The following is a 9,597-nucleotide window of genomic DNA, read 5'->3' on the forward strand; positions in this document are numbered from 1 at the left end:
TTCTTCTTCTTCTTCTTCTTCTTCTTCTTCTTCTTCTTCTTCTTCTTCTTCTTCTTCTTTAACCATGTAGGCATCAGATATAAAAAGAATCCTGACACGTAAGGAATATATATTTATTATTACGTTAGAAGTTACACGTTAGAATCATTTTAGGTACTAGGAATTATGTAAAGATCTGTTTTTCGTACGTCAAATATAAAACTGACAATTGAAAAATGTCAGTGTTCTAAAAAGATAATCAGATTAAAAGGTAGTTTGTGGTTAATATCATGCACCGTTTCTATTTTTACAATTTCTTCCTTATGTTACCCGACTTCTCCTAATGTGTCGGAGTGTAATAGATAATATCGTAATATATGATATTGTTATACATAATATTGTAATAGATATTATTGAAACAGATGATATTGTGATATATGATATTGTAATAGATAATAGTGTAACATATAGTATTGTAATAGGTGAAATTGTAATAGATAATATTGTAATAGATAATATTGTAATAGATGATATTGTAACATATAATATTGTAATATTATCATGATAAAATGCACTTAAGTTGTTATTTAGAGAATCAGCTGGGCCTGGGTTAGTTTGTAGGTCATTGCAGAGGATCAACAGCAAAATCAGAACTTTAAAATAGAACATCAAATTGTTTGGAGTGTGAAACCACGCGCTGTTTCCCGCCAATATCGAAATATAAAACAAATCTATCCTTACTGATTCTTTAGTTATTTTTATTTTAGAAAAAAGAACATTGAGCGCGTAGTCACTCATTCGTAGCAGTAGTTCTCGGGCCAAATATTCATACTCTGCAAATAGCAGTGGCAGTTAAATTGTCATAAAAGAACCTTCTAATAGAACGGATATAAGTATTGGATTATATGCAAGGAAGTTGTGTATGAATTGTTCTATTACATGAGAGTGTTGTAAACTATAGTAAGACTACGACCCAAACCCTCATCCTCATAACTTTCTGTACCTACTAGGTCGAATTCTAAGAAAAGGAGTTTTCACATACATGTATACAGTTTTTTTCATCTTCTTCTTCTTTTCCTTCTTCTTCTTCTTCTTCTTCTTCTTCTTCTTCTTCTTCTTCTTCTTCTTCTTTAACCATGTAGGCATCAGATATAAAAAGAATCCTGACACGTAAGGAATATATATTTATTATTACGTTAGAAGTTACACGTTAGAATCATTTTAGGTACTAGGAATTATGTAAAGATCTGTTTTTCGTACGTCAAATATAAAACTGACAATTGAAAAATGTCAGTGTTCTAAAAAGATAATCAGATTAAAAGGTAGTTTGTGGTTAATATCATGCACCGTTTCTATTTTTACAGTTTCTTCCTTATGTTACCCGACTTCTCCTAATGTGTCTGAGTGTAATAGATAATATCGTAATATATGATATTGTTATACATAATATTGTAATAGATATTATTGAAACAGATGATATTGTGATATATGATATTGTAATAGATAATAGTGTAACATATAGTATTGTAATAGGTGATATTGTAATCGATAATATTGTAATAGATAATATTGTAATAGATGATATTGTAACATATAATATTGTAATATTATAATATTGTAACATATAATATTGTAATAGATATTGTAATAGATAATATTGTTATAGATAATATTGATCTTAATTGCCACTAAAATTACCTGATATTATGGTTGCTAACTTCTTAACATGCTCTGTTCTCTGCCTATAACTATATGTATTGATTATATAGGTTTGGTAAGGAGAGAATAATTAAATAAAGGAAAGCTATACTATTTTCTTCTTTTATATTTTCTTCATTTCTTTGTTCTTTTATTTGAACAGTTTATCATTCTTTTAGTAAGGTTAATCAGCACATGATAGCATTACAAACCAGTCAAGAGAGGGGATGTGTCAAAGAATCAAGTAAAGAGTAGTTTGCTAAATTTACAGCCTACACTGACATTCACTCAAAAACCATAGTAACCGCCAATACAAGAGGGCGGAGCTATGCAAATTTTCCACGAACGATATATAATTATGTATATGACGTCATCAACAGTAGATGTAGCCAGGGCTTATGCTTTCAGACTGTTACTTTTATTTTAGTGTTTCTCCTTGATTAGAACATAGTAAGTTATAAATCAATAGCATTGGTTGAGCTCGGGACTTTTTATAACAAATAATTACAGTTTACAAGCAAATGTCATATTCTAAAATACTTCAGCTAGATCTCTCTTTTTCGATTCATTTTCAGTTTTTATCCCTATACTTAATTACATGTACCATGAATACTTTTGTACCCTATAGTGTTTTTAATCATGGTTGTGAATGCTGGTATCGCTAAAGTACTGTAAAGAATCAATATCAATCATGTGCTTTATTCGTTGCACTGGTTACCTGTACGATACAGGTCGCAGTACAAAATTCTAGTGTACACATACAAGGCACTGGATGGAACAGCTCCTCAGTACCTACATGAGCTTGTTGCCGTGTATCAGTCGTCACGATCACTGCGGTCGGAGTCAGAATTTTTGTTGCGTGTCCCAAAATCTCGTACTGTGACCTACGGAAACAGATGCTTTGGGAGGGTTTCGGCCACGTTGTGGAATAGCTTACCATCTGCTTTTAGAAAGTCAAATACCCTGGCCAAGTTCAAGAGGGACATCAAAATTCACCTCTTCACGTCTGCACTTTAGATTCTTTGCAAAGACGTCATGTAAATACCACCCTTTTATTGTTCAATTATGTGCACATTGCTTGCCTTAATGTATAAAAGTGATTGTAAGCCTTTTTTTTGTTTTCACAATTATAACCATTATAACCATTTCTATTATTCATATGTTGGAAAGCGCTTTAGAGTAATTTTACAAATTATATAGGGCGCTATATAAATGTTGTATATTATTATTATTATTTCATTATTATTGATTCTGTTACTAACTTCTGCATTGTTGAATAAGCCTAAAAGGGTTTACTAGATGCATCCCAATCTAATTAAAATCATATCTTCACATCGCTTCCGTTTACTGATAATTTTGTCGCGTGGAAGCAACGGGAGCGATGTAAATATATAATTTTAAAATAGATTAGATGCATCCAAAATGTTATCAAAGTTTCACGGCATTCCCAAATAATAATCATGATTGTCTCCCTTTTCCCATTAAAGAAATAACACTTACGGTTATTTGTAAAACCTGCTTTATGTGTTTACTAATTCGTAGTCAATAGGTTATAATTTATTCTAAATTGTTACCATTTGAGCTTTGTGTTGTTGGTCATTCTAAAAGCAAATTGTAAATCTTTTTACCTGTACCCTTATTGTATTCAAAGTATTTCCATATTTGTAATTTCAAAGTTTCACCTGCATTTTTTACCCAAAACAGCAAATATTTAAAGCATTGATAATCGTTTTGTTTGATTTGTCTGATGATTTTTTTCAAAAACTAATAGCCTGAAGTATATATACTTCTGTTTGATTTGGTGGGATATATGATTTAAGATATCTTTTAGTGTTCATAACTATCCCATAGCATTAAAAATGATCATGTTTTTTTTTTTAAATTCATAAAAGAAGTTTTTTTATGTATATCTATTTCAACGGTAGTTTATAAATACCAATTTAGATTTCCAACGTTTTTGGCCTCTATTATCACCGATGAGTCAGAGAGTCTCCGTATAAAGCTTTCTACTTTAAAAGTGGTCAAGTGTGATCTTTGCCCCCGGCCTTTTAACATTGACTGAGGATATACAAAATCTAAGCAGATGAAAATATGAACTAAATGTATTTTTCGGCTACGAACACACGCACGCCAATAGGGACGAATGCACTGACAAAGTCATTATTACATCATGTATACCCCTCACTAAAAGGGGCGCATCATCAAACCAATTTGTTAAAACTAGTAGCCTCTACAATTATGCTGATGATAATTTCTTGTCGCATATAAGTAAAAATGCAGTTTCCCTTAGGGAAGTTTTAGTAAATGAAAGGCCAAATTTTAATAAACTGGTTTAAAGTAAATGGCACAAAGGCTAATCCTGAGAAGTTTCAGGCTATATGTATTGGGTGGGGGGGGGGGGGGACCAGTGAACTTATTGGGAATCAAGAAATTAAGTGAGAAAATTGTGTTAAGCTTTTGGGTGTAGACCTAGACAATAGCCCCTTAAGTTTAAAAACCACATTGCAAATTTATGCAGGAAAGCCTCCAAACAGCTGTGTGTGTTAAAAAGAATTTGCACTTATCTAACAAAAAATGACAAAATTACTATTTTTAAATCTTTTATCTTGTCCAATTTTAATTACTGCCCATTGGCTTGGTACTTCTTTACATTGCACAGACCAAAAAGATGGAGATAATTCAGGAAAGAGCCATACGCTTTATACATCTACATTTAAAGATCTTTTAAAACAAAACAATCTTATCCTTTTTACATATAAGCAGGCTAAAGACTATTGCTAAAGAAGTATATAACAATTTAAATAAGATAGCACCAGATTTTATCAGTGACATTGTGGAGAAAAATTATGTCTTATAAAAGAGGTATGGCGGGAAACTGCTCATATTTCCCTAAGTCGGCATTTATGAAAACGGGAAAACAAATTAGGGAATAAAACATTTCGGGTATCAAAAATACATACAAAAGTTATAGAACCAATTGAATATGAATTTTTAAACTGCCATATACACTATATCTATGAAAGTGATGGGGTTTCCCGGACTTTAAAAAATACTTTCAACACTTTCCCATCTGAGAACCAACTTTTGAATAAACTTTTTGTGACCGTGATGTAATATGCAAAAACAAATCGTATTACGGAAAAGTGGTCCTCCTTTGGGAAAGTGCTCAAATAATGAAAAACAGAGTTGATCAAGTTTCTCTAAAGTGCGACAGGTGTTTCTAGGGTTAAATCAGTTTGTAATTGCCAATATCTATATGTTCTATGTAGTCGAATGTGTAACGCAGTTTACTTGTGACTAAAAAATAAACGGTGCAGGTTCGAATCCTCCCTCAGGTTTTTTTCTTTTCTTTTTTAAATATTTAGGCATGTAATCATTTTCCTTAATAAAGCAATATTTTGTTTTTCAAATCGATGGAAAATTTTGTTTACATTTTAATAACATACCTATTGATTTATCAGTTTTGTTAGTAATAATTTCGTTACTATTTAGTGCGACATGCGGATTATCGCCCGAGACCTGATACTTTCTCAGAACTCATTCTGAATGCTACCGATTTACCGAACACAGGTATTAGTGTTGAAAATTAAATCCGTTCAAAACTGTTTCGTATAGATTGCACGATCTTGTATTACATATAAGCGTATAATTTGTTATAAATCAATATAAAAAACGTGAAATAAGCATTGTGTTGAGCCTTTATCGTTAAACGCATGTATTAATACCCATGCCCTTAAATTCGTCTGTTTGCAATAATCTATTCTTAGGCACAGGATTCCGATATAGCTACGTATACCTGTATAAAAATACCTGATAACGCGTCATAACAGTGCACGGTTGGATGCGCGCACTAGCGTAACATAACTTTGGGGAAATAGGCATAGCAACCCGCCATACCTCTTTCAAGGAAAGAAAACACCATTATGGTAACAAGGGATAGAACCACGAGGTATGGAAAGATGTCATTTCGTGTTGAGGCCGCCCGGGTATGGAACAGCCTGTCTAATGAACGAAGGTGCGTCGAGAACTATAATTAACCTTCTTCAGGCTGTTGCGTACCTGGGACGGCCAGTTATGTTGTTGTGCTATATGTGTGGAGTAAATGTCTAGCTTTTATGGTTTTTATTTCAATGGTTTTTATTTCAATTTATGTTAGATTTTTCTCTTAACATAATAAATGATAGTGTTTTCTTTTAACTTATGCTATATTATCATATATTCTGGTAATTTGTATTTTTTGCCATATTGGCATATATGTATATTAGGCACCTTGCCATTTAAATCATTTCTTGTGTGTGGCATGGGCTTTATGCCATACCACTCGTACACTAACCTTTTTATTGTTGTTTGCTTGCTTACAAGTAGTAACTTGTGCATTTCTGTGATATGTATGTATGTATGTTTGCATTGTGTTTTGCTTGCCTAGAAGTGGTACTTGTGCATTTCTGTGATATATATGTATGTATTTAGGTATGTAGGTATTGTTGTTTGCTTGCTTTCTAACATGTAGTACTGATTTGTATTGTTCAGTCCCTTAAGTTGTTTTTATTCTTTATTCAACATGCAAGCTGTGATATTTTGTTCTGTTTGTATTTTTCTCTGCATCTTTTTCATGTTTTGTCATAATAATAGCTCTACAGAGCTAATGTTCATTGTTAAACATGTTGTAAGGATTACAATAGCGGAATTTGGTGCTTTTTAGATGATAAAGAGAAAGTCAAGAGTTGCCTGCCATGTACTTACCTTCGAAATAAACCAAATATATGTATTTATCACTATTATATATACCTTTTAAAACTGAATTAAAACACAATTATTTAAAACGCACTCACTTTTATATTTTGTCAAATTAGTTACCAATTTGATTTTTTTTTTTGTAGCATAATGTTATAAGCTAAAAACAGTACACCTGCAAAGAAAAAACTATGGAAGATAAAAATTGAACAATTATCATGGCAAATTATTTCTGTTTCAAACACAAAAGTGAAAGTTTTCACTGATGTGTGATCAAAGCTTCCTGAATCCTAGTTGGCCTATATACCGTATGTTGCCCGGGTGTCATTGGATAAGTTAGTGTTGCAGCACTGCACTTTTTATCTACAGCTGATCAGACTCCACCGTCTCTAGATGTTGAACTCTCTTGATGGAGACTTCTGCTGCTGCAGGTGTATTATGATCGGATATACCTATTGTGGTAAGTCACATCTAATAAATGATCATCACTGAGGTATAATATGAATACTGCTGGGAGGTTCCTACAACGATACGTTCCCTTCGGTTGGAGCGAAATAAGTCATAGAGAGGGACCGTTGGCATCACCTTGGCGTACACCCATAAATGTGTCACATCTATGACAAGCCGACCAATGGTATTATTGTAAGTTTCTGACAAATGATCAAGAGAAAGAAGAAGAACAGTTAGAAATGCAATGCAGCAATAAGTTCTCCACTTCGTTAGGGTGACAAAGAGACGGGAGGTGTTTGTGGCTCGAGCCTGCATGAGACATTCGCATGTAAGAAGTGCCCGAGCACCTAAAAAAACCTTCTAATACCAAAATGACACGGAGACCGTGCCAGCGTAAGGAGAAATGTTCTCGTAGATGTAGAGGTTTTACGAAAGAAACCATACAAACATTTTTGTACACCAAACTGAAGAGCGTTTTTTTGCTGCGAGAAAGTAAGGTCTAATTTAAGACTTCGAGAGCCTGCCACCCTTTACATGTACTATCAGTGAGAGATGGCACCGATTGCTGATCTTAAGTCTTATAGTTCTTATTATGCTCTATGCAAGACTCGCTGTTGAGCATTTTCCTTTTTATATCATTTCTTCGTCCGTAAGGATCATTTTTCTGCTTTTATAATATACGTATATATATATATATATATATATATATATATATATATATAGAAGGACTTAAAAACTGTAGGATGCATTGTATTTCATTTTTGGCAAACTGTATCAATTACTAAATTTTAAAGGTGCAATCGTGTGTGTGGGTGTTACGTTCATCTTTAAAAAAAATCACAATTATGCCGACTCTGCGTACTTACCAACATTAGTAAATTGAGTGGTAACCAAATATGAAACAGTGTTATTATTTCATATAGGCGGCCCTAGTCCTCAATACATTAAAACATATTTCCAGAAAAGGATTTTTTTGCAGTTAGGTACGGAATTCATGTCTACGTAGTCTGTTTTAAGACGGATGGTCATTTTTCTTAGTCGATCTAATTATTATCCTGACTCAACCTATTATAAGAAATACAATACTCAATCAAGGACTTCACATTAATCATTTTAAGATTCCCATTATAATAAATTCAAAAACATATTACTTTTCCAATCTCAAAAAGAGTTGAAAAGTTGTCATGATTTGGCAGTGTGATCTTAGAACAGGAGCAAGTAACCGTTTACTCAAAAAAAAAGGTTTTTTTATTTCTTATCATATTTGAGTTTTATTATCTTATCTAGACTTACATAGAATTCAATGCCCATTGTTAAATTATCGATCATAAGTTAATAAAGCAATAAAAAATGAATATATAAACAAAATTGGCAGAACGTTTCACGAACATACTGATTATGCAGTGTTACTACATTGTATTAACAGCTGCTTTCTCACTCTAAAATTAGCTTACACACGTGTAACGCACACGGCACGCGACTTCTTGAAGGCGTTTGATAAGGGTATTCATAGAATGTCAAGGAACAAGCTTTAAGCAAAATATAGAGCTTATACAACATGTTATGGAAAAGGGATTTGGTACAGCAGGTTATAGAGCTTATACAACAAGTTATGGATAAAGGGATTTTGGTACAGCATGTTATAGAGCTGATACAACAGGGTATAGAAAAGGGATTTTGTACAGCAGGCTATAGAGCTGATACAACAAGTTATGGAAAAGGGATTTGGTACAGCAGGCTATAGAGCTGATACAAGTTATAGAAAAGGGATTTGGTACAGCAGACTATAGAGCTGTAACAACAAGTTATGGAAAAGGGATTTGGTACAGAAGGCTATAGAGCTGATACAAGTTATAGAAAAGGGATTTGGTACAGCGTTTTATAGAGCTGATACAACAAGTTATGGAAAAGGTATTTGGTACAGCAGGTTATAGAGCGTATACAACAAGTTATCGAAAAGGTATTTGGTACAGCAGATTATTCTGGAAAAAAGTTGACATGGTACGTTAGTGACAAACTACGGAGCCCGTTAACTGACATGCTACACACTTATTTTATTTCGTTTTATCGAATTATTATTTCGTTAAAACGAATTATTATTTCGTTTTTTCGAATTATTATTTCGTTTTTTCGAATTATTATTTCGTTTTAACGAATTATTATTTCGTTTTTTCGAAATACTATTTCGTTTTTTCGAAATGTTATTTCGGTATAACGAATTATTATTTCTTTTTTTCGAAATATTATTTCATTATAACGAATTATTATTTCGTTTTTTCGAAATATCATTTCGTTTTATCGAAATATTATTTCGTTTAAACGAATAAATGTCAGCCTCTCTTTCATTTTGATAATGGCTGATTATCGTGGCGAGCTGTTGAAGAATTATTTCTTATTAGGTTTAAAGCATGATGACATTTGTTGGATTTCAAACCATAGACACGGATATTCTCTCAGTAGCAGACAATTGATAAGGCTTTTGCACAAAGCATCATTGTACAGATATAAACATGAAGCTGACATTATGACAGTTGCTGATTTTATACAGTCTGAACAACGAGGATCAGGAGTAATGCATGGATATCGATGGATGTATCAAAAAATGAAATGTCAAGGTATTAACGCAAGGAAGGAGGAAGTTCGACTTTTAATGAGTATTTTAGACCCAGCAGGAACAGAACTTCGCCGAAGACATAAACTAAGGAGACGCCTTTATTGTTCGAAAGGTCCCAATTA

General features: G+C 32.8%; 1 protein-coding gene across 5 annotated transcripts in view; it reads left to right on the forward strand.

The window, feature by feature from the left end:
* LOC110466839 overlaps window positions 1–9,597 on the forward strand; it is a 46,306-nt gene that overhangs the window by 5,584 nt on the left and 31,125 nt on the right. For 4 of the 5 annotated variants that reach the window (XR_002464781.1, XM_021523615.1, XM_021523616.1 and 1 more), the window contains exon 2: window positions 6,781–6,871. The gene's annotated coding sequence lies outside the window, so the exon portion shown is untranslated. Of the gene's footprint in view, window positions 1–5,445; window positions 5,627–6,780; window positions 6,872–9,597 lie in introns of those variants that run through there. The other variant, XM_021523618.1, reaches the window with a different exon arrangement.

Source organism: Mizuhopecten yessoensis, unplaced genomic scaffold (genome assembly GCF_002113885.1).
Source record: "Mizuhopecten yessoensis strain PY_sf001 unplaced genomic scaffold, ASM211388v2 scaffold11145, whole genome shotgun sequence".
Lineage (NCBI taxonomy): Eukaryota > Metazoa > Mollusca > Bivalvia > Pectinida > Pectinidae > Mizuhopecten > Mizuhopecten yessoensis.